This window comes from Camelus bactrianus, chromosome 29 (assembly GCF_048773025.1).
Source record: "Camelus bactrianus isolate YW-2024 breed Bactrian camel chromosome 29, ASM4877302v1, whole genome shotgun sequence".
Taxonomy (NCBI): Eukaryota; Metazoa; Chordata; class Mammalia; order Artiodactyla; family Camelidae; genus Camelus; species Camelus bactrianus.
Window position 1 is genome coordinate 6,026,624 of NC_133567.1, and position 25,312 is coordinate 6,051,935.

A 25,312-nucleotide genomic window follows, 5' to 3' on the forward strand; every position below is an offset into this window, starting at 1 on the left:
GTGGCTCTTGTTTTTTGGCTGCAATGGCAGTCAAGGGCTAACAATTAGAGCTCTTGAGAGAAGTTTTTCACAGTTAGGTTTCAAATACTGCAGATTTCTTAACTGCTATTAATATAAACAAAGTCTGCTTGATCTCTCAAAGTTACATTTAAAAGATAGTTTCTGATCCATCAAAGCTTGATAAAAAAGGTAATTATGCTAGCCATAGTTTTTTAAAAAAAAAATTGTTTCTATCACTGCTGTAGTTTTTGGCTAGATTAGTAACTGTCTTCACAAACCTTGAGGTTCACAAAGTTGTAAAATTCTGAATTAAGGCTTTGGAAAATTTATTTAGCTGTTAACGGCATACAGATAGATAATTGCTCGTTTAAGGGCAGAAATGCTTTATAACCAAAGTACTTTTCCCTGGAGGAAATCATACTGTCATTTGTTTTTATTTTCAAAATGGAAACAAATGGCACTACGACTCCTAAGGGCAAAAATGACTTCAGTCTATTTCTTCTCCCATGCACGCTCATCTATTCATTTTCAGGGGGATGGCATATAGATCCAGTCCCCACCCCCACCTCCCATGACTTCTAGTGCTGCGAAATGTACCCACTCGCTGTACAGTAATTAACAGCTCTTGACTGGAAAACTGCCAGCATGTACAACGTGACACTCTTCCTTTGAACACTAACAAAGTGCATAAGTAATTTATGTTGGATTAAATATCCCTAACAGGACCCTTAAGTAACCCAATCACTTTAAACAGGCTCCACATGCCTGCGCCAGTGCAGTGAAAATGTCAGACAGTGATAACCCACTAATAGCACAATTCTAACTATATTCCAGCCATTAGCATTTTATGACATCAATCCTCATTAAACCTGGCAAGGAAAAAGATACTAATGTTTCCCAATTTTACAGCCAAGGTGGAAGAGAAACGGAGAAAATGTGTAGACAGGTGCTGTCTCCCAAAAAGGATTAACATTTTTTAAAAATGTGGTAGCAATTTTCTGTTAGTACCTTTGTTTGCATTGAAAGAGAGACAACAAAGAGGTAATGGCTACAAGGACCTCGATGGAATTCAGCCAAGAGGGAAAGAAAAGACTGGCGTTTCAGCCATTGTGCTCCCTGCTAAAGCTCTGTGCCAACTCATCTTCCAACCCATTATATGAAATTTAATTTAACCTGCTATGCAATTAATTCAGATGTTCAGCCTATTTTTCTCATGGCAGAATCCCTCACACAATGCCTTATTTAAATATTAATCAGTCCTCTTTCAATTAGGACTAATTTGCTTCACAGGGTTTCTCTCATCTTCTGATTGCAGGAAAATGGAGGTAACTTGCAACGTTTGAGGATAATTAACATGGTATTTTTATAATACTGATACATCAAATGGGACCTTAATGAACCCCGCTGATTCCATTTAGTAAAGCATGCCTCAAAGTTATAATCAAGAGGAAAGCCATTGCCATCTGTTTGAAATACTAAGGAGCACGATTTAAACACAAAACGCTTATTTCTCTAAACTGTCTATTGTAGAGGCCTGCAAAAGTCATTTTTCTATGCAAACTAATTGTACAGTATTTTCATCCGAATCTTTTATTGCACATATACAAAACAGTGACATCTTAAGATGTAGGGGCCCTGTTTAATTAAATGTTGACAACCACAGAAATAAGTAATGTTTGTCAATGTTACTTTTTTAAGCATGCTGTGCAGTTGCCGCTCGAGCAGCAGTAGCAAGTTTTATATTTCTAATGAATCTAATATTTCATGGCCTTTTGTTTAATATTTGAAGAACTTTTCTTAACAAAAGCCACGAAGCTCTACCAAACGGAAAAACACAAGCATCCACTGTTGGTTTGCTGCCCCTAACGTCACAGAGTAAACAGGTTAACATTTACACACGGCCAGGTGTGCACAGTGTTCCCATCTGCTTCCAGGCAGGTTGAAGGTCAATGTTTTAGGCTTTGAGCTGTTCTAGAGTTCCTTGGTTACATCTAGGTTACAGAGGCTATTGGCTCCCAGGGTCATTATCAAAGCACTCAACATGTTCCAATGGTAATAAAACATGATTGATAACAGATTGCTTATTTACAATGTTTACACTCGGGTCACAAGGATTTCCTCTGTTAACTTTTGAAAAAGTAAGCATTACCTGTGCCTGTTTTAAATGAGAATCAGAACCTCCCCTCCTTTATAAAGCAACTCCACATGCTAGATCATTATATCATAAGCATCAATAGGCCAGAATTTCACTGGAAAAACAAAACCAAACATTTGAAATGTGAAATATCACATTCATGTTAAGGATCAGTCAACCAATAAAAGTATCAACTGAGTGTGTGTCTTAGATGTGTTTACCAGATGCCAAGAAGAAATAATTGAGGGTACAAAGGACAGGCAAGTCTCCATTCCTGGGCCAGTGCAGGGTGAGAAACCCACTCCAGTCACACCAGACAGAAAGAGCAAGGGAGGCCATGGTGTGCAAAAGGACAGTGAAGAGATTAACTGGACCAGAGCAAGATTTGGTTGACGATTTATGGAAAATAAAATCCACGGCTAGAGTGAAGTTGTCTCACTAGTCTGAATTAACAGCACATCGAGATAATTTATGTGTTTCTTACTTCGTTGACTTTGAAAACTTCTAGGACACAAGCCACAGATTTCTCATCCCAGTGCCCACTGCAGGGCCTTGTTTTACATGGGCTGGGCACAAGTCAATTGCTTATTGATTTTAATAGAATTCTTGGAGTCGCTTGACAACTACTGCTGAGCACAGGCCGTAGTCCATGCGCTGTTCTAATCACTGCATATAAATTAGTGAACAAAAGGTGAGACGCGTCCCTGCCCTCAAGGAGGAGAGTAAGTTCTAGTGGACAGAGAAGGCCAATTCAAAAGGCTAACAAATAAATGGATAATTCCCAATCATTGAAATCTATGAAAAATGCAAAGCCAGGTGTTAAGAACAGAAATTGAATGGTAGGAACATTTTGGATTGGGTGGCAAGGAAGGCCTCACTGAAGAGGTGGCATTTAGGATAAGAATTTAATGACGACAAGATGGCTTCAAGGAAGAATGAGACAGTTCGAGAGAGCAAGTGGATGGCACCCATGGGCCCAGAATAAGCTTAGCTGGTGTGAGGAACATCAAAAATAAATAAACAAGTAAACAAACTAGAGGAAAACACAAAATGAGGCTGGAGAGATGGATATGGGCTGGAAAATGCATGGTCCGGAGTTCATGAAAAGAAACTGGATTTTTCCCCCAAGTGCAATAAGAAACTGGAGGGTGGTTTGCAAAACAGTGATCTGTGTTCTCTCTCTTATCTCCTACGTGAAACAGGGATGTACGGGAGCAAGCAGAAAATCAAGGCGACCAGTCAGTAAGCCTCTGCAGCAAGCCAGGTGGACAACGTTCATGGTTTGGCTCGAGTGGGGATAGCAGTGATGGAAACAGATGCAGACAGAGAAACATGCAAATGAGAGTGAAGGAGAGAAGTGTGGGATCAAAGATGACTTCAAGGATGCTGCCTTAAATAACTGGCGTCTCCTTCTGAGATGGAAACACTAGGGAAGGAACAGCTTAAGGGAACAATCTAGAGTTCTCTTCTGGTCGCTCTGATTTTACAAATGGAGCTGTGGCATACTAAAATCAACTCATCAAAATAATATTTAAATCACTGACTATTATTAGCGACTCTATGAATATTCTTTTCAACTTCTGAAATAGCTATTTCCTTCTAGTTTCACTAGCTACCACAGAGAAAAGTGGTGTGACAGAGCTGGGGCAATTCATAATTATATACACAGAGCGTCCAATTTCTGCACCATGTCAGTGGAAGAACACTATTTAAGGCAGAGCCAGCACCAAGATACATGTAAAGACTGCATTCAAAGCCGCCTGTCCAGCCTCCTGAGAGCTCCACTCGCAGAGCGCATGTTCTAGGAGCGAGGAGAACAGGGTGGAGCTGCCCCCACTGTCTCAGTAGACTAGGCCCTCTCAGTACAGATTCCTATAGTAATTTCTTAGCTGCTCTGCCCTCTCCAACTGGAAGTCCTTGGAATCCTCAGGGAAGCACATGAAAGAAAATGCACCCAAATAAACCATCAAATTAGCCAAGATTTCGATTTGTACATACAAATCTACAAAGGGACCTACAGCCCTCCGCCCGAGCTGGGCTTCCAATCTGCTGGGAATTCTTGAAAACACCGCCCATGATGCCACTGTCCTTCGTGGCCGCCCATCCAATTACTTATCCCTCGCAGCTTGAGAGATTCTGTCTCACAGTTTAAAGACAGAACGGCTGCCAACAGGCCAAAACGATCATTAATAAGTTAACTGTTACCAGATAAGATTGCAATCTATGCCAGTCCTATTTTAAAGTAATCGCTACTATGATTACTACACGAACTCCGCCAAGACAGGAGCTCTGACGTGGGAGCCAGGTGACGAGGTTATGCGTCCACTCGCAGCGCAACAGGTGCCTTGTGTACGTGCCCGTCCCTGGCCCCACCCCTGCCCCGACGATGAGCAATACATGGTGCTTCAAATGTATTAAAAATGAAACTGATGCTTTACCTAGCCTGCCATCGCCCTAAAAACTAAAACAGAATGGCTCGGTCCTGTTGGTTGGTTCGACCCCCCATCTAAGAAGACAGGGCTGCTGCTGAGTGCCAAGGTGGGGAGCAGATGGGAGTCCCTGGCCCCCTCCACCTGAGCACATCTAACCACCAGTACCTCCCCAGAGTCCCACTGCCCTGCCACCAGCACACCATCACCCCATTTAATAGCAAGTTACAGAAAGAAAAGCGATAATAGTTGTAACAACAAATCCGTACAGAAAGCTCATTTTGTGCCAAACACTGTTCGTTTTGGGGCTTCCAGAGATGAACTCATTTATCTGCACAACTCTACAAGGTAGGGAGATTATCATCCCATTTTATAGCTCAGCAAATGCAGGCACTTCACAGAAGTTAAGAACAAGCTCGAAGTCTCAAATTAGGAAGAGGAAGAGGAGGGGAGAGACGCAGGGGGGCAGGGGCCGGGGAGGAGGCCCAATGGGGAGAGTTTCCGCAGAAGGAAGGATAACTGCGCATGCCCTGGGGACCAACCGCATCCGCCCATCACCCAAGCTCGTCACAAACACCGTTTCCCAGAACGGCACACTTTTCTATTGCCTCCTCTAGTACTGAATCTTAAATATTTGCCTAACTAGAGTTTAGCTGGAAAAATTAGAGGTGAATATGTCAAGCCTGTCAAATGGTACTACGAGGGGGGAGGGTGTAGCTCAGCGGTAGCCCACATGCTTAGCAAACACGAGGTCCTGGGTTCAATCCCTCCATTAAAAAAAAAAAGTAAATAAATAAACCTAATTACCTACCCCCTCCAAAAAAACCAAACAGAAACAAAAACAAAAACAAACAAACAAAAAAAGAACAAGACAAATGGTACTACGAAATAGAAAACACCCCTCCTCCCCGTGCACCTGGACCGGTTCCGCCCTTGGAGAAGCTAACAGGTTAGTACTCTCCATAAACATGTGAGCTCATATACTTTATTTAATAAAGCAATAGATTTCCATTGCTAAGCTATATAAATGTGTGTAGTCGAAAATTAGAACCAGTAACTTAATAACACTTACGGTGACTACAGTAATTCCCAGAATATATCTAACTTCCATTCCTGTATTTTATTTGCTCATGCATGCAAACAAAGTCATGCGTTCCACTGCTGACCTGTAATCTTTCAGACTCGATAAGGAGCCGTTCTCTTCTCTATCATTTATTCACTTTTTCGTCAATTCATTTAAAGAGGAATATTGTGTGCTCAGGGTGCTCGGTCCAGGGGCTACAAAGCCTAAAACGGCATGACAGGGGCTCTGTTCCCCGAGATCAGCGATACAGTACAGGGTGAGTGACAGGTACGCATAATTATAACAATAATGATGACGAAATAATCATGACGCGAATCAGGATGCTGATGAGAGCGAGGGTCTACCGTGGGCCTGTTCTAATTGCTGCACATATGTGAACTCATTTCCACCCACATTAGACCCGCCCCATGAGGTTACTATTATCCTCATTTACAGAGGAAGAAATGGCCCAGAGAGCTGAGGGCTCAGCCGCGCAACTCCCCTCGGGCACGCGCCCGGCAGGTGCCCAGGCACTAGCGCTGGTCTTCGGCCCCAACCCGGAAACTGGAGAAAAGAGATGCAGTCAGACTCAGGAGGTGGGAGGAGGGTATTAGAGAAGCTTCCAGGAGGAGGTGCTCTTTGTGTTTAATTTTTAAGTGTGAATAAGACAATCAGATGACAGAGTTGCGTCCTGGGAAAGGGAATGCAGTACCTAAGGGGATGGAGCCCAGAGACAGCTGATCGTGTGCCAGAGGTCACACATCAAGGGGCAGAGAGAGAAGCCTGGAGAGTCAGGCCTTGTCCTGCTCAGGACTGGAGTACTGTCTTACCTCTACTGTACCTCGGCCTGCATCTTAAAAAATCGTCATTTGAATTTTTTAATTATTTCGGGACCATGATGGCCTTGCTGGAGAGTACAACTTTTGCTGGAAATTCTAAAAACACCTTATTACAGACCGTCTACCCAGCAGGTCATCTCTGTGTAATAGTGAGGCTCCTTCTTAAATTAATAAGGAAAATACTGTCAATCAAAAAAACTAAGTTACATTCAGATTACAACCATCCTTTCTTTTCTAAGTTGGCTATCAGTATTTATAGGATGAAACTGCTTTTAATCACTACTGGTATTAAAACTGGCATAGTTTATTCTCCACAAATCTGGTGTGTGTGCATGTGTGTCTGTGTGCACACGTGGGACTGGAGATGTTTAATATTATTTGTCCTGCTGAGGTCCAAGTTAAACGGATTGCTTTATTTTTGCCGGGGTCATCTGTCTGTCCCTTAAAAAACATTGGTGCTTCTGTGAACTTTCTGAGTCTATGTGTATTTCTCCACTTTATGAAGAGGTCTGAAAAAAAATCATCCTTCTAAAATAAAATCTGGCAGTCCCTTAGATAACCTAGGAAACATGTCCAGGGGTGCCCATGGTTAGACGGTGCACGCTCTCTGAGTCCTCATCCAGTCATTTCCCGCCTATTGGAACCAGCCTGCCGTGTGGCTTTGTGATCACAGGTAACCCGTGTGCTGACTAGTTAAGACACTGCTGTGAGAAGCCCCCGAGTCTCCCACTCTGTTTGCCTTGTCTTGGCCCTCTCATTTGTACACCAGCACGTGACTTTTTTCACATATTACTGAATGTTCACATATTCCATATATCTTTTCATGAATGTATAGTATTTCTTACTTCATTTTTAATTTTGTTTCAAAACACTGCCCTCTTTCCAGCTCTTGCCCTTGGTAAAGGTCTTGGTAGAAGTTCATATTAGACTCAGACTGTCAACCTCCCTACTCTCACTTGCTTCTTACGAGTTGCTAGAGTGTGTGCTATTACACTTGTAATTCTGTGTTTATAGCTATTTCAAAAGTTGTTTCTCCCTCTTTTTGGCTCTAAAAAAAGTCTTCATGCTCTCTGTTAAGAACTTTCTGTAGTTCTTTTTCTTCTTTGAGTAGTAGCCAAACATGCCATTTTTCTTTTCTTAAGAACCTTAAGATTCTGAAGGCACATCTAATTTGGGTGTCCATCTAATTCTGATTTAAGGTTGAAAAATGATCATAAAATAGCAACTTTATACAAAACAATCCTAAAATATGAGGGTTCCAAGATGGTGTTAGAGAGCACCTAGTTGTCTATGACTTCTGAGATGTAAGACTCTCTGTGGAAGAATTTGCTTACAGTGCCACCAATTAAATCCTGAATTAAGTCTCCAGTATGAATTGCCTGGTGTTTTTTATGCTTAAAGCATATACCATAGTTACAATGGTAAACACAGGTTATTTTAGCAGAAGCCTTTAGAGTGTTGAATTTCATGCTGGCATAAAGGTTAACATATTTTGCTCTAACGAGAGGGAACTGTGTAAGTTCTCCTCACAATCTATGGCTGTCTGAACTCAAAGCTGAGGAGGCAGTGCTCTGAACTTTCAGGTGAGTTGGATAAATGTCTACACAAGACCAAGAAGGTAGATGATCATTAAACAGTAACAAGGTCAAGTTTTTTGCAACAAAAAAATCTGTTCTTGGCCTGTGCTGTCTCCTCCCTTGTGAAGAGTTGAGCTATCAACATTTTTCTCACATCCCATATGAGATTCTCAGCCAATAGTATCATTTTTTAACAACAGTAGCTCTTTCAGAGAGACTACATTACTTATTTCTCCTCCTTTTGATAAGGCATGAACCACAAGTGTCCTTAAAAGTTGAGGTTATCATTGGCACCCATTATACTATACAAGAATTTTAAAATTGGAAGCTTTTGGCTCCACCAGATTCACCTTCTGCCTTTTATAACCAGGACACCCCCCCACCACCACCCCCTGCCAATGTGCAGCTGTGGTTCTCTGCCTCAGCTCTCAAGTAGCAGGGACCCTGCTAGGGGACTCTGGCTCTTCCACTGGTGCTAATTCTCCCACAACACGTGCCTCTTAGTGATTTGTTCTCTTAAAAATGTTTTACTTATTTTTATTTTCTCTTGGTTTTGCTCCATTTTGAAGCCAATAACAAGTTGACTGGTAAAATGGCAGCCAAAAGGGGAAGATCTTTATGGAATCTTCAGTTATTTCTCCACGGTTGCCCTGAGGTCCTGGGGCAGCCTGGTGTGATGAAATCTCACCGGACCGGGGGAATGTGAGTAATTCCTAAGCTGTTCCTAACCAGCTTTGGGCCTTGGGCAAAGACATGTAGCTTTTCTAGGATTTTATTTTCTTCACTTATGAAATGACAGGTGGGCTAAATGACTTCTGACCCCCCTTTCCCTGCTTGAGAATTAACACAGTATTCCCAAAATACACTGAAGTCACTCCAGAACCGCACTACGGTAATCCTACATTATGTCAGCTCACATCAATCATTCGTTAGCGGGACACATCTAAAAAAGTATGAGCAAGCTTGATTAAGCAAAGAATGTCAAACTCAACCAACCTTAATCAAACGGATTTGATATGAATAGAAAGCGTATTGTTCACATACCTGTTATAAGTGAAAGCAACAATTATCAAATATTTTCCAAATTGTCTTCTAATGAATCTAAGAGACTGTTTATATAGTCAAGAGAACTACTTTTAGACTTTTTGTCTTTCCTTTCTCCTCGTTACAGTTGCTTCGGGTTGCCTGCTGTTAAATACGTCCCTACAAGGTGGAGAACACACACATGGATGAAGGAGAAAGAATTTTAGGATTTCTGTTCCATCCTCATTATTTCCCTGGACGTGATGCACACCCTTGCTCGTGTTCATTAATGCTCCCCTCCTCTCTTTATTTCTTATTCCCTCTCATTATCCTTCTAACAGGACAATGTCCTGCCACTGTCCATTTTTTCTCATTTCTGTACCATTACCCTAACTACCTCATTCTGGCTTCCCACTAATTTTCCCTTTAGGCTAAAATTAAAGAACCTGAAACATTTCTGTAAATTGCTGAAACTGTTTTTTATTTCAGAAAAATATTCAACAATCATTTATAAAGCCTTCCTGTATTTACCTTCTGGTTTTGGACAGAGAAGAACTAACTTAAATAGTTCAAAAAATTATATTTTCTAAGATAAAACAACACCTTATTTATTAAATTTATACTTTATTCTGATTTATACTGCTTTATACCCATTAAAGAGAAAAATGAAAAAACTCAAACTTACAATAATTTTAGTGTTTCCTTAATGTACCTGAAATTCACATGTGAAAAACAACTTAGTCACAATTGGACTCTGAGAAGCATCGGTTTCCTTCTATCTCAGAAAATTCTAAGGTCTTCTGCCATCTTAGACCATCGGCAGCAACTGAAGTTGGAGGCCTCACCTAGTGGGTATGGCAGTAACCTCCCACCCCAGTGATAGACATTTCGCCAGGCTCAGCAAACACTAATTTGACTGCTAATAGTCTGTGTGAAAGGCACTAACCATTAGTTAAACAAACAGACCATCTGAGTGTACAACTGTCAACATGACCAAAACCTGCTCACACAGGATCAACAGCACGCCCTGGTCAACAGCCGAAGGGCCCGAGACCCCAGTGTCCACTGCTGCTCAGTGACAGGGGCCGTGGTGGCCCAGCGCGGACAGAGCATTCCCTGGCTGTAAAGTGTAAAGGTAGTTTGGAAGGAATCTCAAATCAGAACTGCCTTTGCAGCCCCACTGCCACTGCCTTAAGGAGAAGCTTTTGCTGCCTCTGGGTCTGGGATCGCCCTTGCTGGGCTCCCTGGCCCTCACCTCTCCCCACGGCCCTTCCCTTATTGCCGAAAACCAAAGAAATGTCATCAGACCACCCTCTTGCTTTAAAGCCTCCACTGGCCCCTTGACAAGTGAGCTCAAAACAAGCTCTTGCATCAGCTGGGACTTGTCACTACCCTGGGCTCCACTAATATCCTTCAAATATGAATACTTGATACTAAAGTCACAAAGACATTTCAGACCCTTAATGAGTGAAGGAATTTTAAAGCCAGAGGAAACTTAGCATTTTTAAGATACATATTCTCTTTTTATGTCAGACACCACTTCCAAGTATTAATACATAATGTAACAAGGGAAGAACAACCAGGTACAGTTTACTTCCCTACAGAAATAGTTGCATTTTTATTATTACAGAAGGTATGGGGGAAAGTATCACATAACAGATAGGAATAAACTCACCTTTACTGATTGTCGAGCCGATATACCTAGTTTTCACTGTGGCTTTACGTATACTTCCATGAGCTTGCAGATGTGTAGATCTAGTCTGACAGTAAGACAGTCACATGGCTGATACCATAAAAGAGGTGTGACTCTAAAGTAACATGACTAATTCTTAAGCAAATATACAGCTTAACCATAGATATTAACTAGTCCTTTTTAAAGTACTGAAGTTATCTTGGTAATATTCTAATGGGTTCATCTTGATCTCAAAACTCCTGCTTTGGAACTATCTGTGTGTGGGTGTGCGTGCGCATGCATGTTGGTGGGAAAACTTTATTTTAGGGTGAACTAAATTTGGAGAAACAACCAAAAAGTCAATCAGGTCTGTATCAGAGCAAGTACAGCAAAATGTTACAATAGAATCTAGCTTTGTTTTAAAACCTTTCAATTTGGCTGTATGTTTGAATATTTTCTATAATGAACTGTAGAGAGAAAAATCAGAGCTAAACTTTATAAGTAAAATGGGAAATCTGTCGGGTAATAGGCCCTATGAAATAATGTAAGTGAAGGAACTAAGAACTTATGAGCTACGATGAGTATAGATCTCTACACAGAAAGCGACAAGAGGGGCGGCCTCAGCACGGCTCAAACTATGGCACTCCTTTCCGATTAACTGTGTCGTGTTAAAGGGGAGACCGCTTGCTTGGATCCCGACATTCCTGTGGCCATATTCCTTATAGAGCACGGGGTCAGCTTGCTGACTTCCCTCCGCTGGCCAGGAATGCTAGATCACTGTGTCTCCCTGCAGCAGCTCCATCCCCCTCTACTAAAGTGTGGTTTTTGAAAGGACTATGTAGCGAGAATGGAAATTTGATCAAACATGTGGAACTGATTGATGCTGGCATTCAGCCCTGAATTCATTTAAATTATGATACCAAATACAGTAGAAAGGGACCACGACTTATGAATGGATACTTCCTGTCTTTGCGTGGTTCTGAACCCCAAGGGGTGCCCCAAAACATAAGTCTTACAACCACAAAATCTACTCTTCCTTTTTTCTGTTCCCTTTTCTCATTTGGAACCCATCAGATCCTTCATACACAGCCACTTCCCTGAGCCAGTTTTGGTGTAACATTTAAAGCCACAGATTATGCTGGGAGGTCAGCACCCATTCCATCAGAGAACGCTGAAGCTGTTTTGAATTCAGAAAAAAAAAACCGGTGGTATCATGAAAGGCTTCAGAAGGAAAAAACAATTCCAATTTCCCTTTCATGAAACTCATCAAAAAATAAAAATAAAAAAAGGTGGACTACAGCCACCAGCCCTGTGTGAAGCAACAGAGCTGCCAAAACTGTGAATAATTAACAGATTTGGAAATATAAGTAGCTTAAGCCAATCACACATTTGGCAGAGGTGAAAGGTGACTGTGGTAACTGGTTACTACATGTGCCCTCCTCTTCAGAAACACGGCTTCCCACCTGTCCTCACTGACTACACACGGCTGATTCCACGTCCATATTTCCACAGGCTTCGGGGGTGCATCTGAAACCCCCAGGGAGGCAGCAGGACATTTATAACATTTCGTCTTCAGAGCATTTCAGGTAGCTCTGTGTAAAATAGTTTTTTTAAGGATTTAAAATAAATTAGCTTATTTCTCCAGGTACATATTCTTCTTTCACCTAGGATAGTTGACAAAATTATCCAAATTTCCCCTCTTACTGTTTTATAACAGAGTGTTTTAAAATTCTATATGGTGACTTTTTCAAAACACACTTCCTCCCGTGTGCATCAACACTGGACAAAAGCTGGATGGATGAGTGGTGTCCCTCACTTCAATGTCCTCTTTAGGGAAAAAATTATACACTGACTTCTTATCAAACTCAAGAAAGCATAAAATAAAAAACTAATAGATTAGTTATGTGTGTGGATAACTGGCTAACTTTGCTGCTTTCAAAATCCATTTTAAACTTAAGGACTGGTGGAATGGCTTAGGAAACTTAGCTCATCCGTCCATTTAACCCTATACATGCCACTCCTCTAAGCCAAAATGGTACATACTCACTTTTGTGTGGAATTGTCTTAAAATGATAAAATGACGGGATTGTATTATTTTCCAGCCTTTTATGTGTGGTGAAAATCAGGCTATTTTTTTCCTACCCAGCTTCATTGTCTTCTTCAACTATTTACATTTCCTTGGCTATTTTCACATGATTCTCCTTCTTAATTTTTACTTCCTTAATTTCCTGCAGACACATCTTTTTTTCTGTTATTATTCAAACAAGCTAAATTTAGAAGCAAATGCACTATGTTTCTTTTAAGATATGAAAGTTTCACCTTTGATAGCATACATCTGTTCTTTTCTACGTCTATGAGGCGGTGGTAATAAAAGATTTTTCAAAAATGTCTCAGAGCTCAAGATTTTATTTTTTAAATAATTCATAGGCAAGACTTGTAACTGGAGTAAAAACAATTCTGCTGCTCAGATGCAAAGGAATCATGTTTGATGTTTAATAGCTAGGATTCTATTTCCTACTCACGGTTGCTATCTGAATAATGAGACAGTCTAGAAGCACGGCAGTTAAGTCGGTAGAATACAGCAAGGCCACTCTGGATTCGAGAGAGCTGTTGGTCCCTCCAAGTCACTCTTGGTAAAATGAGGCCTGATCAGTTTTCCCACTTGTGGCAAGACACAATGAGTGCCCAAAATACCCAAATCAGATGAGCAAAATTCTGGGGTTTGGTGCTCCATTCTCTACCCCTGTCCTACCTGGAAAAAAACTACTGACTTCTTCTAACTTATGAAAGGGTTAAATAATGACTTAGTAGAAGCTGATTTTTGTAGGACTCAAAAAAACCCCAGTGCTGGCCGAGCACCTGTGGCTATCATGGAATAAGACCAAAATATTGGACTCAAAATTTTGACTTGACTTCAGAGTGATTTTGCCAGAAAGTTAGAAGTAAAATGGGGCTCCAGCTCAGCACCAACAAAGTTACTGGGGTTCCTGGATCACACAGGTGCCTCCTGCTCCTCCTTGGCCATCATGGCTCACGCCCATGTTTACACCCAACGGTGACTGCCATGATCCGGGCTTTGGGCCTCTGCTCACAGTCGGCATGTGCTGGCTTTTAGGAAACTATGACATTACAGAAACAAGCTGATTTTTTACCCTTCATGTTGACTGGTTTCATTCAATTCTTCGTTTGACAATAGCAACACAAAATATAGTAACATAAATCCCACATTTATGGAGAGTCAACCGTGTGCCAGGTCCCTTTACATTCAATATACACACAATATGAAAAACTCTAAATATTCAACTAAGAATTAATAATAGCATTGCAGAAGCTTTTTATAGTTTTTTTTTTTTTTTTTAACTCTGCTATTCACCATTTCAAGACAGCTAAATTCTCCTAGTGCTCAAGCTGATCAACACTGAGTCCTCAGGGTCATATTGGGTGAGCTGCAATTTCAGAGAACTAAATAATAACCTAGGTGTTAATGAAACCCAGGATTGCCAAAGGTTCATAATTTTTAAACAGGGAGCAATTGAGGCACTGAAGGAACAAACACCATCTTCTTGTTGGAAAATAATACTCTGAGCCTGAGTTTAAGTAAACTGGGTCATCATCCATACCTCAATGTCATGGTTTTAAAAATTGCATATGGCATGGTACCTATTTCACAGCTACTCGCTGGTAATAATTCCCTGCCCTACAGCGCAGGCCAGGCCAGCGGGGAAGTGTGCACATGGGGAGAGAGGAAGGTGCGAGGTTCCAGCTTTCATGGACTTCTGCTCACAGCTGGAACAAGACATCCACACGCTCACTGTGCAAATTAATTAAATGCAATCTTTGAACCACAGGTTAGCTTATACTGAATAATTCCACAATTAATCTAAGATAGAACTGAGAACTGTATTGCAAACAAAACCCCAAGAAATAGCTCAGAGACTTCTGAAGGAGGAGCCTAAAAAAACACCATCTACACTGATTTCAAAACATCAGAGAATGAAATGATAAACAATGTTAATTAAATTATCAGAAAAGTGAGTGTAGTAATTTAAAGGCAACGTTTTATTCAGAATTTCCCTCTTTGTATTATGAATAAAAAAATAGAGTACTGGGTCTGATAGTTGTTGCAATACAGCGTCACACGGAGTTTAAATATCCAGTCCCAGTCTGGGATGATTCCAGGAACAGACAGGACCTAAACAGTGTGTGACTGTAAGGCATTCACTGTTACTACAATAATGTAACTTCAGGATAAAATCTGAAGTAAATCTTTGCAGAAAATGATCACGATTTTTCTAAGAGTAAATGAGTTCAATTCTGTCCTATCCACAAGGTCAGATGAACATTGTCCCAAAGGTTATGGTTACGGTTCCTCAGCATCTCACAAGAAGAAAGAGTCCTCAAAATCATCCCATGTTCTAAAGTCTTCTCTTTGAGCCCAGTGAGAGTACCTTCATGTGCTGGCAGGTTCCAGTTCCAATGGAAACTGGCAAATTCTACTCTTGGCCATGATCAGCAACACTGACTGGGAAGCAGCTGAACTAGCCCATCTGTTGGACTCTCTTTAGCAATCACTCCTTGTCTGCCTCTTAGGTACCCTCTTGAGTCCACACGCCACACACACACCCCACACACGCAAACTCACCACTGGAACAGTGTAGTTATCTTTCTGTTTAACTGATGAACACACTGAAACATCAGGAAGTTAGGAAACTCACCCCAAAACACTGTACATTGTACTACTGACAAACAGTAGAGCAAAAATTCTGGCCTTCTGATTTCAAGTTAACACACCTTCCCCCAAAGAGCAGGCAAAGGAAGGAGTGTGCTTGGAATTGTCCTTATTTATTTACCATCATGAATGAATTAAGCCAAAAAAAGAAGAAGAAGAAGAAGAAAAAAAAAGGAACTCACTGCTGACTTTCCCCTGGAGACATTATTTAAACACTTAAGTAACATCCTCTATTAAAAATAATTTATTTCATGTGACATACTACTACTTATGGTTGCATGAGTGTGCACAGCATAGTCGAGACATTGCTGTAAGGAACATGGCTACCTCAAAAACATAAAAACATTTTCAAGATGTTTAATTCATTCAAGGACATAAATAATATTACTCATAAACTCTTCTCAGCTAATTTGGAATCTATTCCACTGACTCATTTTCAATAATGTTATAAGCAAATTAATTTACCTATCAATTATTAGTTTATCAGATAATGAAAACAAAAACAGATGGTGACATAAGAGAAAAGACATGCTTTAAGCATCTTAACTGTATTTAAATCCATAATATAAGTCAGTTTGTTCTTTCAACTTAGAGACCATAGAACAGTTAATTAATCACTCAACTGCTAACAAATGTTACTCAGGCTTCACTTGGTAATTACGTGGTCACTCAGAGAATCAAAGGCAATGAAGTAGCCGATCAATGAGCTTCCCTCTTTAATGGCTAACAAAGACTCCCAAGTTTTATCTCCTGTTCTTCCAAATAAATGAGAGAAAACATACAATTTTTTATCAGTATCTTAGGCTGAAAAGACTTGAAACTCCAATATCTTTTCAACTTTTTAATATAGATTAAATTCAATGTGTTAATGATCATATCTACAATATAACGAGGTATTAAGTATTAGAAAGGAGACTTAGAGGGAAAAATCACTTCACTGAATAAGATAAGCAAGGCAGACCAACAGCTAAGCAATTATGCAGCTGACTGAAAAAGCAGTGTGATGGAACTACCAGCTCTGTTTTTCTCATCTATAAATTATTTTAAATCCCTTGTAAAAAGATTTCAATAGGATTTCAAACAATGGTTTTCAAACACTCAGGTAGAAGAACATTTCTGCTGGCTACTGATACCTTTATGAACTCCTGAGTTAAACCACTTCTGTGGATCACAGAGTGCTTTATAGTTTCCCCAAAGAAAGTGAATCTGTTTGAAATATGAGTATTCAGAAAGTTCACCTCTCTTGTGGAATGTAGTCAAAGACGAGAGCAGAGTGGTAGGGGTTTCTATACTAAGCGGGCTTTGAAAATTAAAAGCAAAGAAGTATATGCTCTTGTATTATACAGCCACCCTAATAAAAGCAATAAGACACATCAGGGGGATGCTTGACATGAACAATTTTGTAAGCCTGGGATCGATCCCCAGATTCTTCAAGGGAGGCTGCTGTGCAGTAACCCGTTCCCTTGTGCATTTCCCATCCCTGCACTCTGCTGAGCCTTGTACTAAATACAGGGGAGCTTGGAATTTCATGTTTTGCGACAATTTATTGTAACTTATGTCCTATTATGAAGTTTAGATACAGCCAGAATTAATGCAAGTGCATGAGTAAGGCAGTATCTAATGAAGCAACATCTCAGAGCTGACAGGGGAACTGGATGTGGAGTTGGACCGCCAGGCGAGCCTGCAGTCTCCCTTCCAGGCCACGTGAGCGAGAACACAGCATCGGTGGGAATGTCTCAAGAACGTCCAGGACCACCCAAATGTTAGAAATTACAAACCAGACAGTAAAACACCGACATGATCCATCTTCTCAATACGCAATACTTTATTTCCTTGATCCAGTGCTTAAGGAGCCATCAGATTAACGAATTAAGTAAAAGCAGAATCACATAATCTTTAGTTGAGGCTGTTTTCCCTACCATAAAGCACAAACATGAAGAGGGAAAGCCTCTGCTCTCACTACGTTCCAACTCCTTGTACTAACACACAGACCCGAGTATGTCCTCAATCTCTGTGCCTCTGGCCAAGAAGCTCAAGTTCACCTTCTGGATTTATATTTGCCTCACCTAACATCTGGGGCATGAAACATGTTTTTTATCTTTTATACTTTCATTTTGACAGGTTGAATTGTTTTTGTTTTTGCTGTGAAGTATCTGTAAGAACAAAACAAACAGCTCAGTTGCATTCTGCATGGTGCACTCTGCAGTATTTCACCAATATAGAAATCTTTTCATTATTCCTGATAAAGGTAATAAATCATTCTTTGCTTTCAAGATCAATCACTCATCATCAAATATTTATGGGAAGCTATTACGTGAGAGGCGCCATACTAGAAACTGGTCACACAAAGATTAAGATAAATATGTATATTCTTATTGGTTTATGGCATAGAATTATCAGCAGTCAGGATGATTTTAGACAACTTCAAGAACAAAGGAAGAAGGGGTGTTGATGGTGCAGAAGAGCCTTAACGTTTGACATCAACATACAGACGGTATCTACCATCTACCAAATAACCCTCCACACCACTTACTGGGGACACTATACTGAAGAGAATGAGGTCAGTTCAGTTCCTTTTGAAAAGGAACAGATTTCCCACTGTCTAATTAGGATGTAGTTTCCCTTGGTTGATGGGTAGGAAGATAGTAGATGGGTTTAAGAAAATATTGAGGGCAGTTAACTCAAACAATCCACAGAAACTTTGGGATTATGTCAGACATCTCAAATAGTTACAGAACTTGCAGTAACATCAGGATATGAATAGAACAGATAACTTTAAAACAACACAATTTGCATTTTACTTAAACATTGTACCACTTTTCTTTATAAATCCTGAGTTTCTCTATTCAATCTGAGTCTTAAACAAATAAAGAAGGAAAATCTATTCTGAATTTAAAAAAAAACTTTTGTAAAAATTCTGGGCCTCCAGTAGATGTTTCAAAAATGCCTGTCAGATGAAACTGCATGTTTAGATTTCTCACTGAAGTTACAAAATGATAGAGATGATGGAAGAAGTTGAACTGGTATTCAAATTCTCACCATCACACAGACTTCAGTTTTGTCAGTACTGCAAAATTAAATGAATACGTTGATCAGCTCTATTTAGTGAGTCAGTATAATGAGTGTATCTGAAAAATCCTAAATCCATTTTATTACCAGCAGATGTGTTTGCCAAAATTTTTGTTTTGCTATTTTGTCTTTTTGTTAGATTCACAACTCTGTTAAAAATTTATGTGAAGAAAAATATAAAATTAAGGGATATTAATTCAACATAATATTAAATCTACAAAGAACACAGTTTGGGGTGAAATCTGAATGTACAAGAAATCATCTCATATTACTTTTATACTATCTACTTTTATATAGATGAGAGGATGCTATATTTTAAATGTGTAGTGGAAACACTTGAAATATCATTATAGCATTACTTTATATGTATAAATGTTTTCTTACAATTAAACTTATAATCATACCAAGAGTATAACCTTACATGCTGACTTGTAATTTACCAAAGTCATTTTTGATGAATTTTTAGTGCATTTGCAAAGCATACAGTGAGAGTCTAGACTATGGAATAGATCATTTTAACAAAATCAAATGTCACCTGTAATGTAGAGATAAATCACATTATTCCTGTTTATTTCAAAGAATAAATAAGCATTTACCTTCTGTACTACATTTTATGATAACCTCTCCTGAAATGGTATAGCATCAATAACTCAGAGATTTAATTTCAGAATTAATTCAAGCATGGATTTTGGTTAACTATTCTTAAAACAAAAATCCCAATTTCCTATTTACCAGAAGGTTATAAGGTGCTCCACCAGCAACGGTCTTACTGGGAATGAATATCCACATAGGTTATGTTCTTACGAGAGGCAACAAAGTTCACCGGGACTGGACCCTCAGTTCTGTCATTCACCAGCTGGTTGATGCCTGGCCAAGTTACTTAACATCTCTGTTCCTCAGTTTCTCCTGACAGTATCAGTATGCACCTCACAGGGTTGACAGGACATGACATACTTCAGAATATTAGCAATACACCTCACAAAGGTGCTATGAGGTTCAAATGAATTAACAGTGGCAAAGTTCTTAGGAAAAGGCCTGACATGTAGAAGCTCTAAAATAAAAATTTTTTAATATGCCCTACTTTCCTGTCACTTACGCAGGACCAAAATCTGAGCCTGGATAATGAAGAATATAGTTGCAAACAGTTCCAGACTTACAGAAGTCTAAATACTTCTTTAAAATTCGTATGACAATAAAGCTAATGGTGATTATTAGTTTCAGAGGAGGCCTTTGACATTTCCATTTTTTTAAACTGAAGTATAGTTGATTGCCTTTGACATTTTTTGAATAAAGAGAAATCATACATGCTATCAACCAAACCACTGTTGGGTTCCAAGTCTTTCAAAAGTGTTTTGTTTAATGCACAAACATATACTCTCCACTAAGCTGTTCAGGATTAAGATAAAAAACTGTAATGCTCAGTATTTCAACCAGAAAGTGCAGAAATTCCTTCTCCTTTTCTATCTTTGACATATGTTATAAGGAAAAAAACGTTATCTTCCATAGAACAATAATGACTTAAAGCCCCTCGTGAAAAGACAACAGAACACATGGTTTGTGTTTGCCCACGTCCTGCAGCCCTGCCCCACCGCACCCTGCCACAAGCCCAGCAGGTCTGCCTGGGAAATAGACCGGGCTGCCTCAACTAGGAAAAACATAAAACATAATCTTGACTGTTGTTTCATTCCTTTTATAAGACTAATAATTCAGCTGTCTTATATCCAGAAAGGCAGTCTTTATAACATGTTCTGTTCTGTACTGACATTTTTATACCATTTTTCTTTAAGTGTCATATATTTCAAACAGCTTGAGAGTAAGAGTTATTGCTCAAAAGTCACTGCTTCCCTTACAGAATCCAGGGAATCTGGATCAATGTGTAAGTGGTATTGAGAACACATGTACACTGTTTAAGGATTTGGAACTTATCATTGGTCTGGAGGTATTCAAATACCTAATCTATTTCCATTTAAAAGGAAAATGGAAACAGGATTCTCTAATGATGTTTTAATGTTACTTTTCTTAGAATTATAGTCAGTCATTCAAGACCAAGCCAATACAATATGTAAAGTGAAAAAAGTTTTGTCAAGTCTAAAAGAGAACATATATATACACCTACATATACCAAAAGTATGTGTGTGTGTGTGTGTATATATATATCAAAAAATCATGTGTACTTTTATTAAACATTGTTTTCCAACTTTGCATCTGGAGTCTACAATCAATTTTAATCATATTAGAAAAAATATTAGAGTGCCATGAAAAAAGAGTGGTTAATTTAACTACTTGTACCAACTTGAAAGTCAGTCATCCGTTCAGTATTCAGGGAGGGCTCAGTGTGTGAAAACGAATGACCAAAATGATCTAACAAAACCCTCCACTATTTTAAAACTACATGTGCATAATAGCAACTTATTTTAACTATTAATCAAATACTCACATTACAATACCCATAAATAATTTAAACTATAATTAACTCTCTTACAAACAGCTCATGAAGAGGCATGAAACAGAGGTCATCAGTGTGCAGGAGTCAGCCCCATCTTTGGGTACTCTCCCTTTCTTCTGGCAGAAGGAAAACAAGAAAACATTTTTAACTACATAACAATTTTAAAGTCTTGTCCAGTATTTCCAAATGTCGGAGATCAGAAACTGTTTCCTTTTGTCCTGCCAACCTAGTCTTACAGTTTTGAGTTCACTGGAAATGGCTTCTGTGCTTTGCACCATGTAATTTAAAGTTGTCAGGATTCAGTAATTAAAACGGAAAAAAGGTCTGGGGGTTAGTATTAAAATTTTGACGGGACAAATACATTGTTTCAGAAAAATTTTAGCAACTTTTCCAGGAACAACAACAGTAAACAAAAAAACCCAACATAGTTCTGAGAATTATAACTTTGCAAAAGGAAGTTTCTTCACCACAAACCAAATACATTCCTCCAAATGTACACTCTCTCCTAAACTATACAGATGTTCTCCGCCATCTACCACTAGTGAGAGAGAGAGAGAAAGGGAGAGGGAGAGAGAGAGAAAGGGAGAGGGAGAGAGAGAGAAAGAAAGGAAAGAAAGGAAGAAAGAGGAAGAAAGAAAGGAAAGGAAGAAAGAAAAGAAAAAGAAAGAAAGAAAGAAAGAAAGAAAAGAAAAGAAAAGAAAAGAAAAGAAGAAAGAGAAAGAAGGAAAGAGAGAAGAAAGAAGGAAGGAAGGGAAGATCTAACCGGTTTCACTGTGAGAGCTGACAGTTTTCCGGGGACACTTCTGGGGCCGCGCGGCGCCCACTGCACTGCTGTGACGGCCAGGTAGCTGACTTACTCTGTACACTCCTACAGCTGATTCAAATGCCAGGCTTGCTGCGATCTCAAAGGGGGAGCCATGCTCCGATCAGCTGCAAAAAGGTCCCGGGGACGAGCACGGCTGTAAACCAGGAGCCCTAGACGGGGATCAGTAGCAGCACACGGCCCAGTGGAGCTCAGCACTCGGCCCGCGGCAGACCCCGGGGGGCTTTCTCTGCCCACTTCCCTCCACCGCGCCATTTTCTCGGGTCTGAGCTTGTGAATGAAGAACAAGAGCCAATGTGTCCAGCCCCTTTGTTTAACCTGCCACCATCAGTCCAGGACAGAGTTTCAGGCCACAAGAAAGGCCGCAGCCAGGAGGCCAGGGCCGGGAACGAGGGCTCCAGTGCGGGCACCGTGGCCGAGCACACGTACCGGCCTGAACAGACTGAACCAAAGGAAAAGGCCAGAAGCTGATCCCACCACGTACGGGAAGTTGAACACATGAGGAAAGAGCCTTTAGGGGAGAATGCTAGATCCCTGCCTCACACCTTAGTCAAAAACAAATCATTAGTAAGTCCAATATTTTAAAGTAACAAATAAAGTAGAAAGTACCTTAATTTCAATATGGGAAAGGCCTTTCTAAATACAACACAAAGCTCTCTCTGAAGGTCTGAATTTCCCAAGCCAGCAACTGGGTCTACACTCCAAGTGGTCGCTCACTTTATCGGGCCTATCTCATCTCAAGTCTGTCTGTCTGTCTCAGCCTGTAACTTTAACCGGACTGCACAGAAAGACATCTCAGGACAGGAGAGCATGGCCTCTGGACACTGGCAATACAATACAAAAGTTCAAGTTACTTTGAAAGTCCTAAAATAATTTTACTTAAAGTCACTGTCAAATGACACCATGATACAGGACATTCTTCATAACATTTCTTTTGCCAAAGAGATCAAAATGTTTTGCTATACATCTTATAAAAATTAGTAAAAATTAGTAATTTTAAAGTTTGCCTTGGAAAATTTTCCAAACCGTGAGCCCCAAGAATTGTACGGATGCCACTACAATGAGACTGACAGTACATCTGAGACCTAACGGCCAGGTCCTCTGTACAGGGTCCCTGGGACAGCAGTCCCAGTTATCCTCACCCCAGGCTCTGGCGTGAAAAACAGAGTCTGGGAACAACCAGACTTCCCTGATTAAAAGACTCAATCTCATCTTATGGAAACCCAAGAAAAAATGTTTGCTGTCATGTGTCATTTATTATATGAAAGAAACGCACGTCGGTGCAGAAATTCTCACTGCAGGCTGTATGAACAGGAAAGCCACATTCCCTCTGCTTAGCACACATCTGACAAAGACACTGACTGTGCTTGGCCGGTATTCCCACGCGACGAGCAACTAGGAAAAAAGGCAAAGTGGTGAGTGCTTGCAACAACTTAAATTTCCGCACTTCAACTAACCACTTGGGAGGAGCTGATAAGGCACGACACGTCTAGAAAAACTGTAAACCGATTTGGAACAATGGATAATATGTGAGTCCTCGTCTTTAAATGTAAGAATCTGAATTTTCTCTCTGGAAGAAAGAGTATGAATGACGTTCTTAGATTTATATTTTAGGACATTAACTAGTACTTTTATTTTTAAATAAAGAATGCCATTCAGGGAAAATACTTAAACATCAAATGAAATGTGTTATAAAACCTATTACTAACTAGCCACATTTTGTAAAAAAAAAAAAAAAAAAAAAAAAAAAATCCCGTACCGATAGCTAGCATTTAGCAGACCTCTGACCACAACTAAGCGCTTTATAAGATGGTTTACAGACGATAATGTGCAAAATGTGCTAATGCGCACCTCATGACTTTGCTGTGAGAATTAAAAATAGTTATTATGTGAAAAACATTTAGAGCGATGTCTTGGACCCTGGAAACATTCAGTAAATATTAGTTCCTATATCTCATTCAATCCTCTCAACAAACACTGGCAGCCAAGAGATACTAAATAACTTGCCTACAGGATCGTCTGATTCAGGAGCCTGTGCCTGTAACCTCACTCTTCCTGTAAGTCAACAGTAGACCCGCTCCTTCCTCTCTCTCTCTCCCACCATAACAGTCTACAGAAGCAGAACAGTCTGTAAATGAATGACATGTATTTCTGTATCACACACATACAAATGCTAGAAGAAAATGCATGCTGAGTGGTGGATTTACAAATTTCTATGGCTTCGTTTTCAGTATTTTCTACACGTAATATGTACTCTTTGAATAATCGGTTATTTTATAAAGATCTTATAAAACTTAAATCATGAACACCTGAAGAAATTCTAAGTGCCTCATTATTTACCATCAATATCAGCAAAAATTCTTTTTTAGTGAAAGCGATTATTAGAGCAAATTGTTCCTTTAAGCACCAAGAGGTGCCCTAGGAGATAGGAAGCATTGGGTTACACAACGCCAGATGCTCCTCACCTCTCAAGGTCGACAGGAGAACAACTGCTTCTAATTTTCTTTGGAAACATCCACGGGGCACCCTAGACTGTGGGCCAAAGACAGGTCAGGCCCTGCTCCGGGGCAGAGGAGGGAGGGGAGCTTCCTCTGATATAAAAATGTAACAGCAAGCTCAGGGTGTCAAGGGTCTTCAGTCTAGTTCAACAAGCACACCCCGACAGCCAACCTCTAGCAAGGCTGGGCCTTTCTAGAACCCGAGAGGCAAGGAGGTAAAGCACTCTCTAGAGCAGCAAGAGGAATCTGGACAAAGAGGATCTGAACCCACCTCGGCACTGGCAGCTTTTCTGTTAGTCTGTAAAGGAGAAGGGGTGGGGGAGGTGTTTTAAACAGATGATGAGAACGGGTGACCAGGGCAGTAAGACCAGCTTGCGCTTAGTAATTGTTTTCTGGAGTAAAAAAGGAAGAGAACTTCAAAAGCATGGTGTCTTCCTAACTCCCCTTTCCCCTCGTGATCAAAAATCAAAATAAAATTAAATACGTGCATGTACAGGTTCCCTTTCTGAGAGACTAAGAAGGTATCTTGGATGTTCATCGGAAGACTCCTCATTCCAGGTATGTGGAGAAAACAATTTAATTGGAAGGGAAAAAAATGAAGATTCTTTTTATGTTTCAAAAAATTATTTTATGAAAAAAGATTACCTAGTTAGTAAAGATATAGGATGGAAAAGGAAGGAGAAAGAATTAGCAATGAATGGATTTCCTTTGAACACATTAATGCTGTATCTTAAATACAGTAGTCTACTGTCAAATTAGATAACGTGGGTTTACATTATTATTCCAGAAAGAACTTCCTATCAGGAGGCCCATATTTCAATGCAGAAAGGATTACATTATTTGTCAAGGAAAACACATTACTCTTTGAAAAACAGAAAAGTTGACCTTGGCAAACAGCTAGTGAAACTGTTCCCTACTTGATTTCCCTTACATGCGGCGTGTGGGAGAACACACATTTAGCACTGCTTTGTGGCATTGTTTCAAAAGAACTCTCAGAATTGTAGCCAGAA

At 40.0% G+C, this 25,312-nt stretch overlaps 1 protein-coding gene across 3 annotated transcripts in view; it reads right to left on the reverse strand.

Moving 5' to 3' along the window:
- Positions 1-25,312, reverse strand: part of TOX (thymocyte selection associated high mobility group box) — a 270,503-nt gene that overhangs the window by 195,032 nt on the left and 50,159 nt on the right. The window contains exon 1 of one of the 3 annotated variants that reach the window (XM_074354851.1): positions 10,741-10,763. The exons of the other annotated variants lie outside the window; for them this stretch is intronic. The gene's annotated coding sequence lies outside the window, so the exon portion shown is untranslated. Of the gene's footprint in view, positions 1-10,740; positions 10,764-25,312 lie in introns of those variants that run through there. 3 annotated transcript variants of the gene reach the window in all.